At 43.6% G+C, this 16,940-nt stretch overlaps 1 long non-coding RNA gene and 1 other non-coding gene across 2 annotated transcripts; one reads left to right on the top strand and one right to left on the bottom strand.

Annotated features, from left to right (window-relative positions):
- Window positions 1–925: 925 nt before the first annotated feature.
- LOC126538929 (uncharacterized) lies at window positions 926–16,482 on the top strand. The gene is made up of 3 exons (XR_011895036.1): window positions 926–1,273; window positions 2,039–2,150; window positions 16,198–16,482. It is a non-coding gene; the product is annotated as an uncharacterized lncRNA (long non-coding RNA).
- On the bottom strand, window positions 2,535–2,609 carry TRNAS-GGA (transfer RNA serine (anticodon GGA)). Its single transcript has one exon. It is a non-coding gene; the product is annotated as a tRNA-Ser (tRNA).
- Window positions 16,483–16,940: the final 458 nt, after the last annotated feature.

Raw genomic sequence — 16,940 nt, 5'->3', positions numbered from 1 at the left:
CTAAATTCCACAATCACAATGCAAGGTCATGCAAACGCCTCGTGGGTTCTATCGCAGATGCAGGTAAATCACAAAGATAACCAGGAAACACTACGTAATCGCGTTTATTCGCTGGAACGCACTGCAGCCACTTGGCTGTAAAAACATCGTACACCACCGCACATTTCTAGTACACACCACGTAGGACACATGTACGCTGCAGATATATATGTTTTTTTCTGAGGAATGTTCGTGAGTCGCACGATAAACACAGAAGGCACGGGCGACAGGCGCGCAACCCACGCACATTGAACACACCGGCACGAAAGCAAATGCGGACGACACCGGTGTAACCTGCGCTACACGAGTGATGAACCCTGGTAGATTTGATGCTTTCCGACTGAAACAGCTACAACACGCTCGGAAACATCGCACGCTGCACAAGCGTACACCTGATACCGTGTCAACAATTCCTGAGGCTACAGTTGATGTTGATGACAGCAGAAAGTTATTTAAAACGAAGTGACAACGCACGTAGCACGGGCAGGAGCTCATAACGCCATGAAAAAACTTCAATACAGCTGACTTGAAGTGCGGTTCTCGGAGGCCATACTTTTGCTGGCTGCATACGGCAGAAGTTGTTCAAAATCGAAAATACGCCATAAAATTTTTTTCTACAGTAAAGTATAGCGTGCAATATAGACGCTTCAATGTTCGTTTTTTTTGTCTCGCAACTATACGTAGTTGGGCGCAATACGGCACAAAATGAGTGGGTACTGGTTAATATTAAGGCATCACGGGGGCCACACAACCGCAAAGGTCTACAGATGACGCTCGCCCCATGCGATCGGTTGGTGGCGCAACCCACCACCCTGTTTCAAAGAAGACGGTCATAGCATTCATTTGTCTACTCTGCTCTCTATTTTGCAACTGCCGGTCGCCGGGCGGTTGCGCGAGCCGTTGTGGCGTGTTTGTCTAATCGTGTGGTTTTGTGTTTGGTGTAACGAAATGTGACTTGGTTCGCGAACACAGAAGTGCCAGAAGATAGCTTGTGTCTCTCTGAAACTCGCCATATGCGTGGCGTGCCAGGCAAATGGGGACCAACGATTTCCATGCCCTGGAGTGCGTTCTCTTTTGTGTCTGGTTGCGGGAAGTTCGCTGGACGTCGCAAAGAAATAATGTGTATTATTAGCGTGCCTCAGCTCGTCCACTACGTAACGGCGTGTAGACTGGGAGTCGACGCAGCACCGGTAACTTGGAGAGCGCTTTTCGACCGCGTCGTACCATTAAAAAGGTAAGTAATCGTGCTTGCTAACCACACGTGTATTGTGCGTGCACTCGTGTGTGCACAGAGTGCACGAGCGTAGAATAGAACCAATAGAACTGCCACGGCAACAGTGGAACCCGTGCTGATGCTTGCTGAGCGCTGGTTGTCAGAATTTAGCTAGGCAAGTTTATTGTCTTAATGCGAAATTGAAAATCATTATAAGCGTTTTCTTCCGTTGAGAAATATTACGTTCGGAAATAATCGTGTTCATCATGTGCGCCTGTGCGTGAGCTCCCGCTTTTCTGCTTAAGTTGCATAACAACGCTCATCTGCATTTTAACAGATTCTTACTGCAATGACGTTTCCTCGCGTGTAAATGCTTCTACGTTGTAAATAATCTGTGCTTACGCGGTTCTGAATTTACGAGCAGTTTTTTAAAAAAAAAAACGTAAGCAGTCAAAGCTTGCAACAGGTGCAGATTACTAAAAATTTTTAAGACAAGATGTGTTGACATAACTTATGCATAACTAAACATGACACGAGACAGTTGCTTAAACTAAGTCATGAAAAAATTGAATTGGTATGTAAACAAAGATTCTTTGTAATGTGTTGCTGCTGTGTGTGTGTTAAAAATTTTACGGTGATGAAGGGGTCCCTCTGTTGCCACCCTTCATTAATGCAAACATTATTTTCGTGACTATTTTAGATGCTCCTTGCATGTGTCCACACTGTGACAGCGTTAATGTGCCACTGCTATAAATTAACTGCGAACTTTCCGAACTTATTTTGTAGTGGCGAGGCCGTAACCCACACCAGTGTCCACATAATGGAGGAGCCAGCAGAAATGCAGGGAAACCTTGAATGACTGCCATAGCGCAGTGTGTAATCTGATTGCTTGGTTCAGGTATGTATGATGTGTATGTCTTCCAAAGAGTAGGACCTCAGTATCATTCGTGAATAAGTTTATCAACATATTACTCAACACAGCTTACTAAGTAGGATAAGTATTTTTGCAACTTGCTGCTTATTTGTATTCATAGCTGTTATTGTTTTCTATATAAAACTAGATCTAACATGTCCTGATGTTAAGTATTTTTTCTTGCATCAATTGCTTGGCTGCAATTTAAAGTTCATTTTTGTTTGACAGAATAGTTCTTGCGGAAACCCGCAAGGTGGAGAGAAGTAATTAATAAAGGGAAAATCAGACATCCACCCATTCATTGCAATTGCTACAAAGGAAACCCGTACAGGTTCCTCGAAAGAAAAGCCTCGAAGTTCAAGAAAAATTCGTCATGGTCCGGGACTCGAACCCGGGACCACTGCCTTTCCAGGGCAGCCACTCTACCATCTGAGCTAACCAGGCGGCTAGCAAATGGTAGGGTGAAGTCAAATTTGTCAACAGCTGACAAATTCTGTCTGATTTTCCCTTGATTATTTTTGAAAGAGCGTAGGTTTGGGCATGTTGGCATTCCATAACTTTTAGGTTCTTGGCGCACAGAAAGGGGTGAGAGACAGAGGTACGACGCGGACACAGCGCTAACTTCCAGCAATTGTTTTATTCTACGAAGCGGTACACATATATATATAGGTAACAGACAACAGCGTACGCATGCGCATATGTACTGGTTTCTAATCAAATGAGACAGCAACGAGACATGTGTAATGGAAAGTTAAGATGATATCGAAGATGAAAAAGCGACCATGCATAGCCAAAAAATTTTGTGTAATTGCAAGATTAAAATGTCATCTCCGTCAAGCCACCCTCTGTGACGTTTAAAAAATCGAATTCTTTTTTTGAAAGATCGATTGAAGGCGTGCTAACACAGATTATTGAAGCGGCGAAGATCGCTAGTTTGGGGAACGCTCGTGTTAGCGCACCTTCAATCGATCTTTCAAAAAAAGAATTTGATTTTTTTAACGTGTCACAGAGGGTGGCTTGATGGAGATGGCATTTTAATCTTGCAATTACAAAAATTTTTTGGCTATGCATGGTTGCCTTTTCATCTTCGATATCATCTTAACTTTCCATTACATGTCTCGTTGCTGTCTCATTTGATTAGAAACCAGTGCATATGTGCATGCTCATGCTGTTGTCTGTTACCCATAAATATGTGTACCGCTTTGTAGAATAAAACAATTGCTGGAAGTTAGCGCTGTGTCCGTGTCGTACCTCTGTCTCTCGTCCCTTTTTGTGCGCTAAAAGCATAAAAGTTATTATTTTTGCTTAGTACACGGTGTATTTCTCACTTTTTTATTTTGGCTTTATTGTTTTGAAACTGTTTCCTATGCTGCAGCTTTTATTTCCATCTTCTTTTCTGTTTATTCTACACGCTTGTGCAGTTTCTGTGCACATAAGAATTCAAAGTGTAGTGGGACAACTATGTTGCATGTCTAAGCACATGGCGTGCTTACCATTGTTTAACATTCATATTTGCCATTATTTATCTCTTGTTCCCAGAATAACTGCCACTGGCAAATACACATTTGATGAGCCGGAACTTTTTGAAATGATACATGAAGGTCATTATTCACTGTGCTGCAGTTACTGCTGTAACATATGGGTAACAGCACAAACATGATCAGAAGAAGGGGGACACATACACACAGTGCTGGCTGGATAATAACTGGTTTTACTGGCAAGGATAGCACACCTTATATATGCCAGTGAAGCAAAGGAAATGAAGGGGAAAACACGTCAAGGGTGATAGCGTGCTAACCACGCAAGCACAATACAGCCAACCAAGCGCAACAATATGCAAACAATTATTTTTCTTTGCCGTCTGAAGCCCCGGTAGCCACATGTAGAAGATCAAATTCAGCATCACAGAGAGCAAGGGAAGGAGTGCTAAAGCACCTGCTACCAAATTTTCTAATGTAGTAGGCTTCTAAACTGATGCGTGCGGTCGTGTCACTGCCCTTTCCTAGAATCATCTCTTTCAACCAGGCCACCCATTCAGTATACTTGCTAACGTTCGCAACTAAATGTGCATATTTATCATCTAGTTTCTTTTTTTCACTTTTTGAGCGTGTTCCCTTAAACGGTCATTGACACAGCGACCAGTTTTGCCGACGTAAACCATCCCACATGACATGGGGATGCAATACACCACTCCAGTGGAACATTTTACTAACAGCGGTTGGTGGTTCTTCTGGCATCCACGTTTTCTGGCGTTACAGATATGTGGACACAACTTTTCCAGCTTAATTGGGGCAGAGCAACAAATTGACACGCCGTGCCTACTTGCCACCTTCTTAAGATTGTGGGAAAATTTATGGATGTAAGGGACCACCTATGTCTTACCTGCCTTCCATTGATCCTCAGCCAGTGTACTTCCTGATCCTCACTTGAATTTTGGAAGTAGGATTTCAGAAACGGCAGTCAAGACCAAGACGGCGAACCTGCAGCCAAAGGCGGCTTGCCTGATTATTAAACGTGGGCTTAATCTGAGGTGGGCACGATTTTTGGAGAGCTGATGCCATACACAACACCGCTATACCTCTCTTAATTGTCATGGAGTGTGCAGAGTCAAAGGGCAGCAACTTCTTAGCTCGTCGGTAGTAGCCCCAGCAAACATGTCCATCACAAAACATGATTTCTAGGTCTAAAAACTGTAAACTTGAAAGGTCCGGGAGTTCATGGGTGAAACGCAACCCATGTCTATGTTTGCTAAAAATGGAAAATATTTTGCCTAATGTAGAGGGGTAGGGGAAGGTAGGCTGATTTTTTAAAAGCACTAAAACATTCTCAACATACCTAAAGAATTTTAAAACTGGCATCCATTAAACATCTGTTCCAGTGCATTTTCCACCTTGGCCAGAAAAATGTCAGAAAGAATAGGGGCTACGCAAGAGCCTATGCAGATGCCATCGCGCTACAGAAATGACTACTCGTGATATACAATAAATGTAATTCATTTAGGGAAAATGAGGTATCCACCAAATCATAGCAATTGCTACAAAGGAAACCCATGCGGGCTCCTTAAAGAAAAGCCTCGCAGTTGAAGAAAAATTCGTCCTAGTCCGGGACTAGAACCCAGGACCACTGCCTTTCCAGGGCAGCCACTCTACCAGCTAACCCGGTGGCTAGCAGGTAGTAGGGTAGCAGATGTCAATCGTAGCAATTAATTGCTACGATTGAGTGGATGTCTCATTTTCCCATAATTAATTACTTATCTCCACCTTGCGGGTTTCCGCATAACTATTACCACAATAGAAGTAGAGTTCAAATGAAACTGCAATAATGATAGAAAGTTATGAACGGACAAACCGACAGTGTTCTGGAAGGATACGTCGCCATTATTTTCAATGGAGTCTTTGATACACGCTAGCAGTTGATTCTGCGGAACAGAATGAAACAAGTCCTGCACGTCTGCTGAAAAACCGAAACCAACATGATCATTTCCCTTTAAAATCTACTACTGCGACTGATTTCTTTAGAAGAAATGGGTCGTTCAAAGCTAGCGTCTTCAGCTTAGCAAAAACTGGCTAACACACTTCTGCCACGATCCCTCTTCACTAACAGTAGTGCTAAATGGAACTTCGGGCTTATGTGTCTTGGCTGTGAAAAATCCCTCAAACTGTTCCCTCTGCTGTTAGATATGTCCCTGGCAAAATTTTTGAGGTCTAATTGCTTACAAAACTCAACGAACTTGGTTTTTACTTGCACTTCACTTTTCTCTCCAGGGTCAAAGTTCTTATTAGCCGCTACCAAACCTTTTTCATTGTAAGTTCTCTTGGCCAAAATAATGAACCCACCCGGCTTGTCAGCTTGCATAAGCATCAGGTTGTTACTCTTAAAGAAAGAGATGTCATTCAACAATCTAGTACGGTACGAGTCCGGGGTTTTCGGAGCAAACTTTCGCAGGCAGTCAATACCTTCAAGAAGGCAGCTGTCCCGATTATCATCTTTTCCTGAGTGGCCACTTTTCGATTCATTGCAGTGATATCATGCACAGGAACATCAGCTTGGACCCCAAATTTGGATCCTTTCTGCAGATGTTGCATAATCTTCTCTGGTATATGGATGTCCCCCATGACACTGACATTGCTTCCATCTTGCGTCATTTTCTTGTCTCCTGTACAACAGAGCAACATATTCAAGATGCACCTCCACCTGCACTCCATGAGCTGTGCCACTAGGCGCTTCAAAGACGCGAGCTTCTTAATCACAAGCCAGTCAGGATGGTCCTTAAATCACAGAAGGTGCAACCTGTCCTGAGCGACTTATTCTGCAGTCTTTTCACGTGCCCCCACGCTGGTTTCACAGGGCCGAAGAGGGCACTTACTTCGTTATGGACGAGTCATTTCCGGATGGAAAAGGCGAACTGTCTTGACTAGCATGTTGCATGGGCGATGTGACTGAGTAGAAGGTTGATGGTGGAAAAGGTGCCTTACATCCTTACAAGAGGAAGGAAAGACACTTCACCTTTTGCATCCGGAAAGGACTCGTCCCTTATGAAGTAAGTACCCTCTTCAGCCTTGTGAAACCAGTGTGGGGGCATGTGAAAAGATTTTGCAGAATAAGTCACTCAGAACTGTGACAACAAGTCCAACTTTTTCAGGACTGGTTCCATCTTCTGTGTTTTAAGGACCATCCTGATTGGCTTGCGATTAAGATGCTTGCATCTTGAATGAGTTGCTCCGGTGTTCAGGAGGAAAATGACGCAAGATGGAAGCAATGTCGTCATGGGGGACGTCCACATACCAGGGAAGATTATGCATCATCTTCAGAAAGGATCCAAATTTGGGGTCCAAGCTGATGTTCCTGCACATGATCTCACTGCATTAAATTGGAAAGTGGCCACTCAGGAAAAGATGATAATCGGGACCACCGCCTTCTCAAAGGTGTTGACTGCCTGCTAAAGCTTGCTCCAAGAACCCCGGACTCGCACCATAGTAGATTGTTGAATGACATATCTTTTTTTAAGAGCAACAACCTGATGCTTACGCAAGCTGACAAAGAGAGTGGGCTCATCGTATTACCCAAGTTAGAGAAATTTATTTACAGAAAGGCAGAGAGGTCGGCCTGAGCTATAACTTGCTCTGGCCTGCTACTCTACACTGGGGAAGAAGGACGGGGAGGGAAAGGGCTGATGAATGATGATGGTATAAGGAAGAGATGCGTATATACAAATTCAGAGTTGTGGCCTCTCTAAAGCCGTGCGTCCAGCCCAGTGGCTTGGAGAAAAGCTACAGCGGCTCTTGTTACCAGGGCTGCGCTGTTTGCATTAGGCCAAGGACCTAAAAGAAACTCGTCCGATAGCGGTCTCTCATGGATCTTTGCAATGGAAGAGACAAGTTGCTGTCGTTCTTGCGCGTAGGTGGGACACACACAAAATATATGTTCAAGCGTTTCTGGCACCTCACAGAATTCAGTTTGGGCTAGTATCACTGGCACCTATCATATGTCTATAACGGTTGGTGAATGCGACACCAAGGCGAATCCGGTGCACCATGCTCGTGTGGCTTCTTTTGAGCTTGTGAGGCATACGAAATTTCATTTCTTGGTCCCATTTGTGTAATCGCTTGTGTCGTCGATCTGGTTGGGTCCAGTGTTTCTAACGTAGAGTTGCGGTTTACGCGACGAAGTAGGACGTTTGTGTCTGCACGTGAGAACGGAATGCGTACTTCACAAGCATTATCTAAAGCAGTTTTCGCTTCAGCTTCTGCCTGTTCGCTCCCGATCAGGCCACAGTGTGAGGGTATCCACTGAAAGGTGACATTGTGGCCATATCTAGTTGCGTGGTCGAGCCGTTCTGTAATTTCTATAGCCATGGAATAATACGGGCCCCGTCTGAGGACACAGTCAATCGTTTGAAGAGCTGTCTTGCAATCGCAGAATATTGTCCATGCGTGAGGAGGCTCCTCGGAGAGAAATCGAAGTGCCTCCTGGATAGAAACAAGTTCTGAGGCAGTTGATGTTGAGCTATGGCCTAGTTTAAACCGCCGAGCAATGATCATATGTGGAATGACGAAGGCTGCAGTGGAGGCATATGGTGTGACAGAGCCATCGGTATACACGTGTGCAGTATCTCCGTACTTTGCAGAAATGTGCCACAGGGCGAGTTGCCTGAGGCCAATAGATTCAACGGATATGACTTTTTAGTAATTCCAGGTATCTGCAATGTAACGACAGGTTTAGGCAGAACCCACGGGGGTATTCTTGGAATACAGGCGGGAGAAAATCTCGATTGCAAAACGCGTTGATGGTGCGATATAGTCCTTGAAAAGCTGGAACCTGGGTGGGTGGCAGGGAGCGATGACAGAGGATGGTGCCTGTGTCGGGTCAACACGCGAAGGTACATTCGAAGAGGCTCGCAGAGCAAGTATACCCCAATATGACAAGTAAGAGCTTCCGCTATTGTTCCATTGGTTGACGTGCATCGTGGGTGGCCTAAACATGTGTGCAATGCTTGAGCTTGAATGCTCTCCAGTGCGCGCACACAGCTAAGTCTCATGCTTGAGAGCGCCGGAATGCTGTGCCGTATATACCCTACGAATAGTGCTTGGTACAGTTGGAGTAACGACGACTCCGAGGGGCTCCATCGTGTTCCTGCAACGATGCGAAGGACGTGAACAAAACTCTTCAGCTTTGACTTCAGTGCGGCGACATGTCTTGACCAAGATAATCCCCGGTCTATGACTACACAAAGGAATCTGTGGTGTGTAACCGTAGGTATCGCTACTCCGTTAATGATTATCGGATACCTGGTCATTTGTTTTCGCGTGAATGTAATCACGGAACATTTTTCTGTTGAGAGTTGGAGGCCTTGACGCCGCAGATACTTAGCTGTGATTGTCACTGCACGTTGAAGCCTAGCACGCATTTGGGGACAGGTGGCTCCAGATGTCCATATGCATATGTCGTCCGCATATGCGCTAATCATCACCGTGCTAGGAAGTTCGGATGCAAGGCCAATCAATGCAACATTGAAAAGAGTTGGACTGAGAACTCCTCCTTGTGGAACACCTCGATGTATATGGTACTGTCCGGTGTCACCATCACTTGTCGACATATACACCGTGCGGCCACTGAGGTAGCTAACAATCCATGCATATAGCCGGCCGCCGACGTCTAAATCTTCCAGTGCATCAAGGATTGCATAATGGAGTACATTGTCGTATGCACCCTTAATATCCAGAAAAACAGCTCCAACTAACCGACGGCGACTTCTTTCTTGTTCAACAGTGGATACCAAGTCAATAACACCGTCAATGGAAGAACGGCCTCTTCTAAATCCATGCATAAAATCAGGAAAGCAATTATTTTTCTCTAGAAACCATTCCAGCCTTGACAAGACCATTCTTTCCATTACTTTGTCGGCGCAACTGGCTAAGGTGATCGGTCTGCAGGAGGAGAGCTCGTTAGGGTATTTCCCCGGTTTAAGCAGGCCTACAACGCAACTGCATTTCCAAGAATCTGGAACATTTCCTGTCTCGCACGTCATATTATAATAAGATAGAAGAAGACGTCATGATTCGATGCCAAGATGGGTCACGTCGGCAGCAGGACCAGACGGAATCCCATACGTTACCCAAGGGAATTTACAATTAAAAATGTTTGGTAGCGGCTAATAAGAACTGTGTCCCTGGAGAGAAAAGTGAAGTGCGAGGAAAAATTAAGTTCGTTGAGTTTTGTACCAATTATACCTTGGAAAGTTTGCCAGGGACATATCTAACAGCAGAGGGAACAGTTTGAGGGGGGTTTTCACAGCCAAGACACATAAGCCCAAAGTTCCGTTTAGCACTATTGTTAGTGAACAGGGATCGTGGCAGAAGTGTTAGCCAGTTTATGCTAAAGAAGCTCAAGGCGCTAGCTTTAAACGACCCATTACTTTTAAAGAAATCAGTCGCAGTAGTACAGTTTTTAGAGCGAAATGATCATGTTGGTTTCGGTTTTTCGGAAGACGTGCAGGAGTTGTTTAATTCTGTTCCACAGAATCAACTGCTAGCATGTGTCAAAGAGTGCATAGAAGATAACGGCGACGTATCCTTCCAGAACACCGTTGGTTTGGCCGTTCATAATTTTCTATCTTTATTGCAGTTTTATTTGAACTCGACTTTTATTGTATTTGACAAGCAGCTGTTTTTGCAGTGCGATGGCATCTGCATAGGGTCTTGCGTAGCCCCTAATCTTTGTGACATTTTTCAGGTAATGGTGGACAACACACTGGAACAAGTGTTTAATGGGGGGCCAGTTTTAAAAATTTTTCGGCATGTTGACACTTATTTGGTGCTTTTATAAACAGCAGCCCACCTTCACCTACCCTCTACAGTAGGCAAAGTGTTATCTATATTTAGCAAACATAGACGTGAGTTGCCTTTCACCCTTGAACTTCCGAACCTTTCAATTTTGGTTTTTATACGTAAAGATTACGTTCAGTGATGGACATGTTGGCTGGGCCTCCAACCCACGGGCTAAGGAATTGCTGCCCTTTCACTCGGCACACTCCAAGACAATTAAGAGAAGTATACAGGTGTTGCGTATGGAATAGGCTCTCCAAAAATCGTGCCCACATCAGATTAAGCTCAGTTTTCATAATCAGGTAAGCCGTCTTTTAGCTGCAGGGTTCCCCATCTCGGTCTTGACTGCCATTTCAGAAGTCCTCCTTGAAAAGTTCAAGTGTTGATGTGGAAGTGCAATGGTTGAGGATCAACTGAAGGCACCTAAGACAGAGGTGGTCCCTTACATCCACAAACTTTCCCACAATCTTAAGGTGGCAAGTAGGCACGGTGTGCCAATTTGTTTCTATGCCCGAAATGAGCTGGGAAAGTTGTGTCAACGTATATGTAATGCCAGAAAATGTGGATGCCAGAAGAAGCACCAACCGCCGTTAGCAAAATGTTCCACTGGAGTGGTGTATTGCATCCCCATGTCATGTGGGATGTTTTCTGTCCGTGAAATTGCTCGCTGTATCAATGACCGTTCAGGGGAACACCCTCAAAAACTGAAAAAAAAAAACACTAGATGAGAAATATGCACATTTAGTTGCGCACGTTAGCAAGTATACGGATTGTGTGGCCCAGTTGAAAGTCACGACGATTCTAGGAAAGAGCAGTGACAAGACTGCGCACATCAGTTTAAAAACCTTCCACATTAGAAAATTCGGTAGCAACTGTTTTAGCACCCCTCACTTTGCTCTCTTTGATGCTGAATCTGATCTTCTGGGTGCGGCTATCGGGGCTTCAGATTGCAAAGGAAAAGAAAAATAATTGTTTGCGCTTTGTTGTGTTTGGTTGGCTTCATTGCGCTTGTGAACTTGGCACGCTGTCACCCTTGACATGATTTTCCCTTTCATTTCCCTTGCTTCACTCTGGCATATACAGGGTGTCCCACATAACGTGAGCCAAGAATTTAAATATGAAAGGCACGTGTGAAGGGAATTGAACGAAACCCATACTATTCGCAATAGCCTATAGTAACTCAGACAATTTTTTGTTTTCCCCATAACTTGCTAATTAAATAAGTTTAATTGCAGAACTTTTAGTTATTGGCTGAGGACCCCAAGTGTGGTACGCAGATTTGTAGAGCACCTTTAGAAACCACCGATCGAGTTCTTTCCTTTACTAAATGTCTCATGTAGTCTGTTTTTCCTGGTTGCAAAGAAAGCCCATGAAATATGATGAAGGCCACGTGATGGAACATAGTGGTATTGTGCTGCTCTCAAGCGTGCGTTCGGTGAACAAGGTTGGCTGCATCGTGACTGGTGACGAGAAAGTGGCAGGGCATTCTTTATCTCATTGGCACCGCTCCGCCTGCAGCATGCATTTTCGCCATCATCCGACGGGAGCCGACCTTGTTCACCGAAGGCACGCTTGAGAGGAGCACAATACCACTGCGCAAGCACTCTGTCACGTGCCTTGTTTCATATTTCGCGGACTTTCTTTGCAACTCAGAAGAAATGACTATGTGAGACGTATCGTAAAGCAAACAACTCGATCGGTGGTTTCTGAACGGGCTCTACAAATCTGTGTGCCATACTTGGGGTCCTCAGCCAATAATTAGAGTTGGGTAATTAAATTTAATTAATTGGCAAGTTATGGGGAAAACAAAGGATTGTAGGAGTTACTATAGGCTATTGCGAATAGTATGCATTTGGTTCAGTTCACTTCCAACGTGCCTTTCATTTTTAAAAAAAATTCTTGGCTCAAGTTATGTGAGACACCCTACAAGGTGTGCTATCCTTGCCAATAAAATCAGTTGTTAGTCCGCACTGTGTGTACGTGTCTGCCTTCTTGTGGTCTGTTTGTGCTGTTACCCATATGTTTCGAGATGAACCAACTCTCCCAAAAGGAAGTATTGATGACGTTACTGCTGTACTGAGGTGTTTTCTAGTAAGCTTGATTTTTTTCTCTCCCATAAAAAAAAAATTTGGCAAGCTATGCCCATTCATGCAAATAGGCATTGTAGCAGTTAAGAGTCTATGTCCAGTTACATTATTTTTCACTTTAAGTAAACACAGTATAGATCACATAGTTAACTGATAGATCCGTGTATTGATGCTCAATCATTAAAGAACACTATTTCATACATAGTGCTAAATTGTCTGGTTGCATTTGCTCGTTGTTGCTCATCAAATGAATTTAATTTCAACTGCACCACATAGAACATTCCGATTGGCACTTCTGTAATTTTAATAGTGATAATCAACCAACAAGCCCTAATTCAACAGCTGTCATGAATAATTTCTAATACTTTGGGTCCCTTTTCATGTGTTTTGTTTCACACTATGTATTTGGTCAGCGCAGTGGGCATTTTTATATTCAATCTGCTTGGTGCTGTTGAGGTCAGAATATCTTCAACCAGCAAGTCTAAATTATAATGCTATCAATAAAACTTCGATTACTGGGCAGATGAAAGCATTTTATCTCATTCTAAAAGTATCTTTGTTGTAACCACCAGTGTCTAGAGCAAGCATCATATGCACAGCAACTCATAATAAGTTTTTAAGTTGGATGGGCGAGTACCTATAGCTAAGTATACCTGTGCATATACTTTCTACATATTAGCTAGTATTTTAGCCACACGAAACAGCCTATGTTGTGTTTGCTGAAGTCAAATTTATGGTTGATGCACCTGCTTTTTTTTGTTGTGCACTTACACTTCTGTGGTCTCTTAAGCACTGTAGTCGTGTGACAGCTGAAGTATTGCAGTAGTGTCGAAGTTAGCGTGCTACACTATGCCGTCACATACCTATCACCGTATTCGTGCATTTTCCGAGAACCAGCTGTGTTCACTAGGTGAAATTTGTAGTGTCCTTATGAGTTTGCCATTCAGTTCATGTAACTTTTCAGGACAGAATTTGCACAGGGAGGGAAGGGAGACCATACAACATGACTGGTGCTATGCATCAGATTTAGATTGTTCATCTGTTTTTTTCACCTCTGGTAACGGAATGGCCAACAATAACAGTAAGGAATATCACTTAAATACTGGGACGTGTCAGTCCGCTCTCATTATGATTGTGTGGAAAAGAGGAACACTCTCTAAATGACACAGAATAGCAATCACTCTGTGCTTTCTAATTCTATTTGTTTGCAACATTTGCCCTCATTCTAAAAGAACGTTTGTGCAGTACAAGTGCACATGCAGTGTAAATATTTTCTGTATTCCTTCCCATAAAATAAACATTTAAACATTGAATTGGTAGCTTTCGTGCGCTGTGGTCTCTCTTCTGTCCCTTGTGTTGTATGCAAAAGTTAAACATGAACATGCACCAACTTTCTCAGTTACTCGTCAGTCAGTGTTGATAAACTCACAATGTTTCCAGCCAGAACATTCTTACCATTTATGTCACATCCAGTCAGTATAGTACTACTCTGGCTTTTCATAAAGCATGCTAATATGTACTTCGGAATTTATAGTTTATGTAATGATAGCCTAACAGCACAAGCCAAAAGTTGTAGAGATACAAGCCGTCTAATTGCTCAGAGGGTGATCAGAGGCGGATACTAAGAGAGCTCTTCTGATTGGCTGGTACAACCTGTACCACACAGTAACTTTCTCTTGAGCGACTTGGTCATTGCTAAATGCCATGCTGTTGTAGTGCAACAAACTGCAAAAAGAAAGATACAAAAGGACAGAAAGAAGGGAAAGAAAGATGGCACTACACTTACAACTGTTTATTAGGCACAAAACTTGCTACACATATATTGCGCACACTCTTGACATCAGGGGCAGCAAAAAGAGCAAGTGACAGGTCATGTTGTTTGTGTGAAACCCAACAATTTCATTTCCACATCGTATAAAAACATGTTTGACTAACACATGCTTGACCACTGATCTGAATGTGATATGCCTCTAGTAGTTCCCGCGCGGTTTTATCTCTACTCATACCTGGGATTCTCACCTCAGAAAAACGTGGCTTACAGGACCACGATTTGCAATGTGCAGAGAGATGGGTGTTCATATCCTTTTTTAAATTGTTTTTGTTCCCTCATTCGGTCATTCACACAATGGCCAATCTGCCCGACATAGGTTTTCCCATAACTTAACGGTGTCTGGTAAATCACGTGGACCGCTTTTCCACATAGCTTTTTTGTCTAGTTTCAAGCATCGTGTCCAGCAGCTTTTAAATGCCAGATTTCCTCACTCGGTCATCACCTAGTGGCAGAAACCTCGCTGCAGCAACTCAAATGTTACAATAATCCGAAGGGGAGTGAGGGAAGTAAGCACGATTCCCAAAGAAAGGCTCAAGTGGCTCCTTATTACCACAGGGTGAGCCACAGCCTCAAGGCAGCGAACAGGTATGAGGTACCTGTTGTTTTCTTCCTCGAACACGCTGTCTTGCCTATGTCCCCGAATCATAGAATGTGCAGTGCAAATGTACGAAGTCAAACATGCAAAGTGCTACGTGGAAAAGTGTTCCACTGCTGTGGTTTATCAGATACATGTACCGCTAAGTTACAGGAAAACCTACATCGGGCAGACTGGCCGTTGTGTGAACGACTGAATGAGGGAACATGCAAACAATTTAAAAGCGCATATGAATGCCCATTTTTCTGTGTATTGTATACCGTGCTGCTGTACTGTAAGCCAAGTTGTTCTGTGGTGAGAATCCTAGGTAAGAGTAGCGATAAAACTGCGCAGGAACTGCTAGAGGCATGTCACATTCGTATAACTGGTCAAGCGTGTGTTAGTCAAACATCTGTTTTGTTATATGATGCAAAAAGAAATTGTTGGGTTTGACGAAAACAAGATGATCTGACACTTGCTCTTTTCTTCCCCTGATGTCGAGAGTGTGCGCGGTATATATGTAGCAAGTTTTGTGTCTAATAAACAGTTGAGTGTGGCGCCGTCTTTCCCTTTTTTCTGTCCATTAGAACCTTTCTTTTTCCAGTTTTTCGTGCTACACCATGCCGTACAACCTGTACCACTTTCTACGCTTCACAAAGCTGAAAGTGAACTTGGGCTCACTGAAAGTCGTTGTGTATTGCTTGTGTAGTCTCTTTAAAGATTACTTTCAAACAGAGGTAAGCCATATAATTTTGTGTGGAGCCCCTACACTAATGCCACTGGACATACTTCTTTTTGCTGCCAGCAGTTAGTGACATAAAACCAATGGCTGATTGCACAAACAATAAAGATGCATAAAAAATGCTTGATGTCAGATTTCTCAGGTTCCTGTAAACAAAGCAAATTAGCTGCTTTAATGAGAAAGTTTGGCAGACTGGGTGGGAATGGAACCTGGGGTGTGAAACAAGGACACTTCTGTGATGCCACAATATCCATGTGCTTTTGGAAGTAACCGTTGCAGATGTAAACGCTACTAAGGGTGAGCTTTGTGTTGTGCCAAGAACTAGGTCTTTAAAAATCGGTTGTCAGTCCCTTTAAGGTGTGCCTACTGTGTGTCATATTGTGCACGTCACATTGCAGCCATCTGGTTCACTAAAGATGCTTTCACGTTCCCACACCTAAGCAGTCTTAACGTGTCTCTGCCCTTTTATTGCAGGTACACCTAGCAAATGTATACATTGACGAGGAGTGGCACCTGCTCTAGTGCCATGGCTAGGACTCCCTGTTCTGCAAAGAACTGGCGAAACTGGTGTGCAGAGTTCTGGCACTCAGGATAGGAGCATCACAGGGGCTCTTTGGTGGTGCTTCCTGAACGACCGCAATTTCATTGAGAAGCCGGCATTGAGCCTCCATAAATTGGAAGCTGTGGACAGTATCATCGACATTGTTTCAAATTTGTTTGTGTAATGTTTGTAACAATACATGTATTACAGTGAAATGATTAATTTTCCAGATGCACTTGATGCATATCTTTCGAGATGTGGTGCCCCTGAGGAGGAGAAATCGCGGTGCTCAAAATGGACCGTAGCCTAGCAGACATGCTGAGAGAAATTAAGTAAGCGTGTAATTGCAAACATGTGTACATGCAGTAAACCTCATTAATTTGAACTCGTGGGGGCCATGCGAAATGTCAGGACTAAGCAAACTCAACCAAAATGGTTTAAAATATATATTTATGTTTCGGCTTCCCACGGGAGCCTTGTTCACAATGAAACCAGCAGCAGAGTAGGTAACGTTCTTATCTGCAGCTCAAAACATGATTAAGGTACTTGGCATACATGGACATGGATGATTAGAGATTCAAGATAGACGCGTAAAATGATTTCATTCCTTAACAATCAAGCGATATTTTTCCTAGCTAATTGTGACGTAGTTGCGCAGTGCTTGGCCAGGGCATTC

Source organism: Dermacentor andersoni, chromosome 6, assembly GCF_023375885.2.
Source record: "Dermacentor andersoni chromosome 6, qqDerAnde1_hic_scaffold, whole genome shotgun sequence".
In the NCBI taxonomy this organism is placed as follows: Eukaryota; Metazoa; Arthropoda; class Arachnida; order Ixodida; family Ixodidae; genus Dermacentor; species Dermacentor andersoni.
Note: the sequence above shows the minus strand (reverse complement) of the source record. Positions and strands in the feature narration are given on the sequence as shown.